This window comes from Salmo salar, chromosome 15, assembly GCF_965601325.2.
Source record: "Salmo salar chromosome 15, fSalSal1, whole genome shotgun sequence".
NCBI classification, from domain to species: Eukaryota; Metazoa; Chordata; class Actinopteri; order Salmoniformes; family Salmonidae; genus Salmo; species Salmo salar.
In genome coordinates, this window is record NC_138305.1 from 49554977 (window position 1) to 49563697 (window position 8721).

Genomic DNA, 8721 nt, shown 5'->3' on the forward strand with positions numbered 1-8721 from the left:
AACATTTAAAGTGACTAGTGTTCCATTATTAAAGTTGCCAGTGATTTCAAGTCTATGTACACTGCTCAAAAAAATAAAGGGAACACTTAAACAACACAATGTAACTCCAAGTCAATCACACTTCTGTGAAATCAAACTGTCCACTTAGGAAGCAACACTGATTGACAATAAATTTCACATGCTGTTGTGCAAATGGGATAGACAACAGGTGGAAATTATAGGCAATTAGCAAGACACCCCCAATAAAGGAGTGGTTCTGCAGGTGGTGACCACAGACCACTTCTCAGTTCCTATGCTTCCTGGCTGATGTTTTGGTCACTTTTGAATGCTGGTGGTGCTTTCACTCTAGTGGTTGCATGAGACAGAGTCTACAACCCACACAAGTGGCTCAGGTAGTGCAGCTCATCCAGGATGGCACATCAATGCGAGCTGTGTCTGTCAGCGTATTGTCCAGAGCATGGAGGCGCTACCAGGAGACAGGCCAGTACATCAAGAGACGTGGAGGAGGCCGTAGGAGGGCAACAACCCAGCAGCAGGACCGCTACCTCCGCCTTTGTGCAAGGAGGAGCAGGAGGAGCACTGCCAGAGCCCTGCAAAATGACCTCCAGCAGGCCACAAATGTGGATGTGTCTGCTCAAAAGGTCAGAAACAGACTCCATGAGGGTGGTATGAGGGCCCGACGTCCACAGGTGGGGATTGTGCTTACAGCCCAACACCGGGCAGGACGTTTGGCATTTGCCAGAGAACACCAAGATTGGCAAATTCGCCACTGGCGCCCTGTGCTCTTCACAGATGAAAGCAGGTTCACACTGAGCACGTGACAGACGTGACAGAGTCTGGAGACACCGTGGAGAACGTTCTGTTGCCTACAACATCCTCCAGCATGACCGGTTTGGCGGTGGGTCAGTCATGGTGTGGGTCAGTCATGGCATTTCTTTGGGGGGCCGCACAGCCCTCCATGTGCTCGCCAGAGTTAGCCTGACTGCCATTAGGTACCGAGATGAGATCCTCACACCCCTTGTGAGACCATATGCTGGTGCGGTTGGCCCTGGGTTCCTCCTAATGCAAGACAATGCTAGACCTCATGTGGCTGGAGTGTGTCAGCAGTTCCTGCAAGAGGAAGGCATTGATGCTATGGACTGGCCCGCCCGTTCCCCAGACCTGAATCCAATTGAGCACATCTGGGACATCATGTCTCGCTCCATCCACCAACGCCACGTTGCACCACAGACTGTCCAGGAGTTGGCGGATGCTTTAGTCCAGGTCTGGGAGGAGATCCCTCAGGAGACCATCCGCCACCTCATCAGGAGCATGCCCAGGCGTTGTAGGGAGGTCATACAGGCACGTGGAGGCCACACACACTACTGAGCCTCATTTTGACTTGTTTTAAAGGACATTACATCAAAGTTGGATCAGCCTGTAGTGTGGTTTTCCACTTTAATTTTGAGTGTGACTCCAAACCCAGACCTCCATGGGTTGATAAATTGGATTTCCATTGATTATTTTTGTGTGATTTTGTTGTCAGCACATTCAAATATGTAAAGAAAAAAGTATTTAATAAGATTATTTCATTCATTCAGATCTAGGATGTGTTATTTTAGTGTTCCCTTTATTTTTTTGAGCAGTGTATATACTGTAGGCAGCGGCCTCTATGCTAGTGATGGCTATTTAACAGTCTGATGATGCACATGTACTGACCCAGCTTTGATGCAAATGTACTGACCTCGCCTTCTGGATGATAGCGGGGTACACAGGAAGTGGCTTGGGTGGTTGTTGTCCTTTATCATCGTTTTGGTCTTCCTGTGACATCGGGTGCGGTAAGTGTTCTGGAGGGCAGGGTAGTTTGCCCCCTGTGATGCATTGGGCAGACCGCACCACCCTCTGGAGAGCCCTGCGGTTGCGGGTACTGCAGTTGCCGTACCAGGCGGTGATACAGCCTGACAGGATGCTCTCAATTGTGCTTCTGTAAAAGTTTGAGGGTTTTAGGTGCCAAGCCACATTTTTTTCAGCCTACTGAAGTTGAAGAGGCACTGTTGCGCCTTCTTCACCACACTGTCTGTGTGGGTGGACCATTTCAGTTTGTCAGTGATGTGTACGCTGAGGAACTTGAAGCTTTCCACCTTCTCCACTGTGGTCCCGTCAATGTGGATGGGGGGGTGCTCCCTCTGCTGTTTTGGGAAGTCCACAATCAGCTCCTTTGTTTTGTTGACACTCCTCCTTGTAAGCTGTCTCGTCATTGTTGGTAATCAAGCCTACTACTGTTGTGTCGCCTGCAAACTTCATGATTGAGTTCGAGGCGTGCGTGGCCATGCAGGCATGGGTGAACAGGGAGTACAGGAGGGGGCTGAGCACGCACCCTTGTGGGGCCCCAGTGTTGAGGATCAGTGAAGTGGAGGTGTTGTTTCCTACCTTCACCACCTGGGGCAGCCTGTCAGGAAGTCCTTGACCCAGTTGCACAGGGCGGGGTTCAGACCCAGAGCCTCGAGCTTAAGGGTACTATGGTGTTGAATGCTGAGCTATAGTGAATAAACAGCATTCTTACATAGGTATTCCTCTTGTCCAGATGGGATAGGGCAGTGTGCAGTACAATGGCTATTGCAAATTGAAGTGGGTTTAGGGTGACAAGTAAGGTGGAGGTGATATGATCCTTTACTAGTCTCTCAAAGCACTTCATGATAACAGATGTGAGTGCTACGGGGCGATAGTCATTTAGTTCAGTTACTTTTGCTTTCTTGGGTACAGGAACAATGGTGGCCATCTTGAAGCATGTGGGGACAGCAGACTGAGATAGGGAGATATTGAATATTTCCGTAAACACTCCAGCCAGCTGGTCTGCGCATGCTCTGAGGACGCAGCTCGGGATGCCGTCTGGGCCAGCAACCTTGCGAGGGTTAACACGTTTAAATGTTTTACTCACGTCGGCCACGGAGGAGGAGGGTAGCGGGCTGCGTCGTTGGCACTGTGTCATCCTCAAAGCGGGCGAAGAAGGTGTTTAGCTTGTCCGGCAGAAAGACGTTGGTGTCCGTGATGTGGCTGGTTTTCCTTTTGTAGTCCGTGACTGTCTCTAGACCCTGCCACATACGTGGCCGTTGAATTGCAACTCCACTTTGTGTTCATTATCGGAAGTTGCTTTCATTTGAGTGTATCTAATTTGTAAACATTTCAACTGTATTAATAATAACTATTTTCAAGTCCACAAAAAATTAACACTCATCAAAATAAAGTTTTCTTTCTTCTCTTTTTTGTGATGTAACTGTCGAGACGATGCGATAAATCCCACGCTAAGCTTTAGCGTTCTTATAGATGAAACAGAAAGACAATGTATTCCATTGAGACCATTTCCGGTTTGTGTTTGACAGGTCATTACAAACATTTCCGCAGTTGTAACATTAATGGGAAAAAAACGACAGTCGCAGGAGTAAATTTGCACCCCTCAAACACAGGAAATAGATGGCTGAAAAAGACAGATCCTCAGGTGGGCGGGGCATGTCTGTTGCTAGATACACTACACAAGTGGTTTATACTTCAAGGTCATACATATACCTAACCTTGTGAAAGAAATGGTACAAAATCCCCTAGAATAGGTTGTTTTATACACATTTATACCCTGATTGTGTGTGTCTTTTTGACCAGCTGACTGTGGTGGCAGCTGGGTTGCAGGATGTGGGGCTAAGCCCTTACCCCTTCCTCCCCCTCTCCCCACACACATACACACACAACACATACCCACACACACAAACTCTCCTTACTGGGCTATAAGTTGGCACGCTTGGGCATGCAGGCTGCAGCTGGCACCACGGGCTGGAGCAAGGCAGGGCACCCAGCCATGGCACACTGGCTGGCTAAATTGGATGAGGGGCTTGGCTGGTACAGGGCTTGGCTGGTACAGGGCTTGGCTGGTACAGGAGCTTCCCCTAGGCACTGCGGCATAGCCTGGCCCCCACACTCTATTGCCTGAGGTAGGCACCGACATGGCACGGAGGGTAAACACTGGCGCAACAAAGAGACATGGAAACAGTTCAATTTTCTGGGGAAACTGATTATTTTAAGGTTGTGTGCCCGTGCGTGCATGCATGCTTGTGTGGTGGGAAAACAAATCTGTGATTTTTTTAATAATATAAACACAATATTCAACAATTTCAAAGATTTAACTGCGTTACAGTTCATATAAGGAAATCAGTCAATTGAAACAAATTCATTGGGGCAGGGGTGCAGCTATGGGTGGGCCTGGAAGGGCATAGGCCCACCCACTGGGGAGCCAGGTCCAACCAATCAGAATAAGTTCTTCCTCCCAAAAGTACTTTATTACAGGCAGAAATACTCCTCCGTTCAATCAGCTGTCGGGGTGGCTGTCTCACGATCCCGCAGGTGAAGAAACCAGATGTGGAGGTCCTGGGCTAGTGGGGTTACACATGGTCTGCGGTTGAGGCTGGTTGAACGTACTGCCAAATTCTCTAAAACAATGTTGGAGGTAGCTTATGGTAGAGAAATTAACATTAAATTCTCTAGCAACAGCTCTGGTGGACATTCGTGCAGGCAGCATGCCAATTGCACGCTCCCTCAAAACATGAGACATCTGGCATTGCGTTATGTGACAACTGCACATTTAGTGGCCTTTTATTGTCCCCAGCGCAAGGTGCACCTGTGTAATGATCATGTGCCACAACTGTCAGGTAGATGGATTGTCTTGACAAATGAGAAATGCTCACTAACAGGGATGTAAACAAATGTGTGCAAAAAGAATTGAGAGAAATATACTTTTTGTGCTTTTGAAAAATGTCTGGGATCTTTTATTTCAGCTCATGAAACATGAAACCAACACTTTACATGTTGCATTTATCTTTTCTTTCAGTGTATTATGAATTATTATATTATCCAATATAACATAGAAAAAGGACTTCCCTTAGGGTTGAATCCCCAACGTGCTACTATGAGGCTCACTGCAGTACATCAACCTTCTAAAATGCAAATCCCACTTGTTTCCTCTATATATGGTCATGATTTGAGTGGGTTTCTCCAAATAGGTACAACTAGGTACAATGACCATGTCAACACCAATAACTTTACATACTGTATCCAACATAATTTCAGCATGTAAAGTTCTAACTGCTGTTTGTCAGCCATTTTGTATAAGCAAATGAACACCCCTGTTAGTGATCACTAGAAGGGGCAGGCCAGAGATCACATATGTGGATCAGCTCAGGAGGGACTCGGGACTGGAGGAGGAGGAGTGTCTGCAGGGCCGGCCCTAACCTTTCAGGGGCCCTAAGTGAGATGGCCCTAGTCTTTTGGGGTCCCTCTTGGTCAGTGGTCCCCTAGCGGTCGCAGGGTCCTAAGTGACAATTATGTTGCTTATTGGCAGGGCCGGTAAGCAGCACTGTAATCTCAATGGAGGACAGGCATCTCTGGAGGATTCCCTTTTCATCCCGCTGTCTCCAGATGACCAGATGATGATGATCCAATCAAGATTCCAGGCCAACATTGTGATTCATCAACCTGGAACTTGGAAATTTGAAAACGTGCGTACCTCTATAAGCATGCTCCAGACCATGTGTAACTACAAACTATTCTTCTTTGTATCTGTAAGAGTGCAATTTCATTGAGCCCTGCTATCTTCTTACATTTTGAATCAACTCAAGAGTGAACAAATCCTCTACCTCTAACTTGCTTCCTCGCAGACAAACAACACAAGCCTGAATTTCACATGCTCTCAACCAATCAAATCATGTCAATCAAGACATTGTAATATCATATTAATACTCTGTTCAAAGAGTGTCCCGCTGAAGTTCTGAATATGTTGTTGTAATATTACTGAAACGTTTCAAAATGTATCAAACAGACAGACTACTCTCCATTGTCTACCAACAACCACAAACACTCTGCAGGGTATAACCCAAAATAACAAACTCACTGTCGTTTTAAAAATATTTATTTTCAAATTGATGGACATGAGACATCGTTATGTTTCATTTGTAGCTCTTGAGGCTTGATTTAAAACAAAAGGAGTGGAACAATCGAAGAGGGTTGAGCGCATGCCGCAACAGGTAGCACCACCACCTTGGGTTATGGTGAAGTTTGGACCTGCAGCATAGGTAAAATCAACATACATACCATACATACCCACATTCCTGGCAGAATCCAAAGCCAAAACGTCTCAGTAAATTTCCACTTCTAACTTCATGTTGTTGTTGTTTTGACCACAGTTGAACGCTATGGCACATAGATCCATTATCATAAGGAATTCTGTACAATATTCTGACAGTGGCTGTGTCATGCCTGGGTATAAAATTAAGTAAATGTGTGGACATGTGCCAATGAGAATGCAGTAGGCTTTAAGTGGCAATGTGCTTCGATTGAATTCCGTCAGTCTTTAGACCTTAAGTCTTTCAAGGTTGACATGTTGACACACCTGAATGATTCGGGAATGATCACTTTTCAGATCTAGAATGCACATTTTTCCACCATCTTATTGCCAGTGGACTGCACTTACTTGTTGTGTGCCCAGGTCTGTGCATAGGGGAAACTTCACCACGTAGCCTCCATATCTCCATAATGTAATTATTTCACACACGAGTCAAGGCATCTTCATGACGTCAGAAATATGTTTGGCTCCTTTCTAATCATATAGTAATGCTTCACTCTGGATAAAAACAAATTCAACGCATTCAAAAGTATTAAACTATGTGGGTGTGTTTGGGCATGCAGGTTCTCTACTCCTGGCACTTTGATTGTAAGGACATGTCAGGCCAGGTGTTGCACAGTTGTTTTTCTGCGGCAAGTTCCTCTTTGCCCATTTTTGGTAATGTGTGTGTGCGTGGGTGTGTGTCTGTGTGTGATAGCTACAGTGAGCTCCAAAACTATTGGGACAGTGGTTTTGGCTCTGTAATCCAGCACTTTAGATTTGAAATTATACAATGCCTATGAGGTTAAAGTGCAGACTGTCAGAAAATTCTGAGCCTTCTGGGTAAAACACCGGGGTAAATCGTAGATGGAACCTCGACATTAGGTAAACAATTAAGCATTTTAACAGTGGTAAACTTGCCTGGTATTGGACGCAAATGTATCTTGTCCCCAAGCACAGTGAGGAAGATGGTTCAGGAAGCAAAGAAAAATCCAACGGTTGAATAACTTGTCTCCAAATCTATAATAAGACGCCAACTCCATGCCAATAGGCTCTTTGGAAGGGTTATCAGAAAAAACTTTATTGAGAGCAACCAACAAATAGGCGATTCCATGCCATGACAGCCTTAAAATATTTTTGGTACCTCAGATTGTTCTGGCAATTCTCACATAGAAACTTAACTGGGGGGAAGGATGTTTGACATGCTTTTTATTCCTTATAGTGTGCTCTAACATATGGAGTATGTCACTCTTAACTGCTAGGCTACCTGCCGCCCATGAACTATTGCTTGCTCTAGTGGCTACCCTCAACAGCTCAGGGAACCTGGGCACCTGGAACATGCTAATACTAAAGTCAACACTTGCTACAGTGGTCTGGAGGCCTGGAGTAACACACTAGTATCCGTGCCCCCCTCTCTGGCCAGGCAGAGCCCAGCCGTTGTGTCTGAAGGGTTGGGTGGGTCTGCCTTGGTGTCTGAAGACATAGTGAGGAGGACGTGGAGGGTCGCTTGGGCACTGGAGGACGCCACAAAGGAGCAGCTGGGTAGATCACCTGGTATGCGTGGCGATTTTGGTGGAAGGGAGGGGGAGGACCGGTTTCCCTGATGCCACTATCCTCATCTGAGGATGAACCGGAGTGGTAGTCAGATGTCACCCTCCACAGCGCTGGTCACCTTCTTTGTCACGTCCTCATTACCAAAGAAACTGGCCACCGTGAAAGCATGGTTCTTCTCTCCATACCTGCAGCACACCTCCCCTGGGTCCACCCACAGAGTGAGTTTTCTGGGCAGGCCAAGGTCCTTGTACTGAAACCCACTCTCCTGGCAGGCCTGCAGCAGCTATGCATACTCCCTCTGCAACCTGTTCAGCCGAATACACCTGAAGGCCTGTCCTTTGCTGGGGTTGTCAGGGTACCAATGCCCCCTGAACTTCTCCTTGACAACAGTCAACCACTCCACAAACATGTCCACTTTCTGGGTCTCCAACTTTTTCACCTTTTTTATCAGTCTCTTCAGGAAAACACCATTGCTGCAATCTTACTCCATATTTCAGAACACACTGGATTACACAAGGATTATGATGTACAGTTCATGGATTATAGGGTTTTACAGGAAGCATGTATTGTAGGTCTAAAAATAGTGGAGGTCTAAAAAGGGCCTAAAATGGCAACTTTCATCATGATAAAATAAAAAAGTGATACAAATGTAGAAAGCATGTCAAACATCCTTCCTTCCAATTAAGTTTCTATGTGAGAATTGCCAGAACAATCTGAGATAACCAAAATATTTTCGGGCTGTCCTGGCATGGAATAGCGAAAATGTAGGGGACTCATTTATCACATGTGCGTGCTCACAAAAAGATTCTAAATCTTGCATGCTCCAGTTCTTCCTCAATGATTGGTATTTATAATTCTGAACTTGACGGGAAAGTGTGCGTATCTAGGCGTACAACTCAGACCATGCGTACGGCACAACTTCTAGTGGTTGATCAATTCTATTGCAAGCAAATATTATTTTGGGGGATGGAAGTGTTTGATGCACTGGAATTCTAATAATGGTGGGCTAATAAAAACATAAAAATGTAGGCCTAATGATAAAACTG

At 45.9% G+C, this 8721-nt stretch overlaps 1 pseudogene; it reads right to left on the reverse strand.

Moving 5' to 3' along the window:
• Nucleotides 1-7515: 7515 nt before the first annotated feature.
• LOC106571723 (protein BTG3 pseudogene) lies at nucleotides 7516-8165 on the reverse strand (annotated as a pseudogene).
• Between the last annotated feature and the right edge of the window lie 556 nt (nucleotides 8166-8721).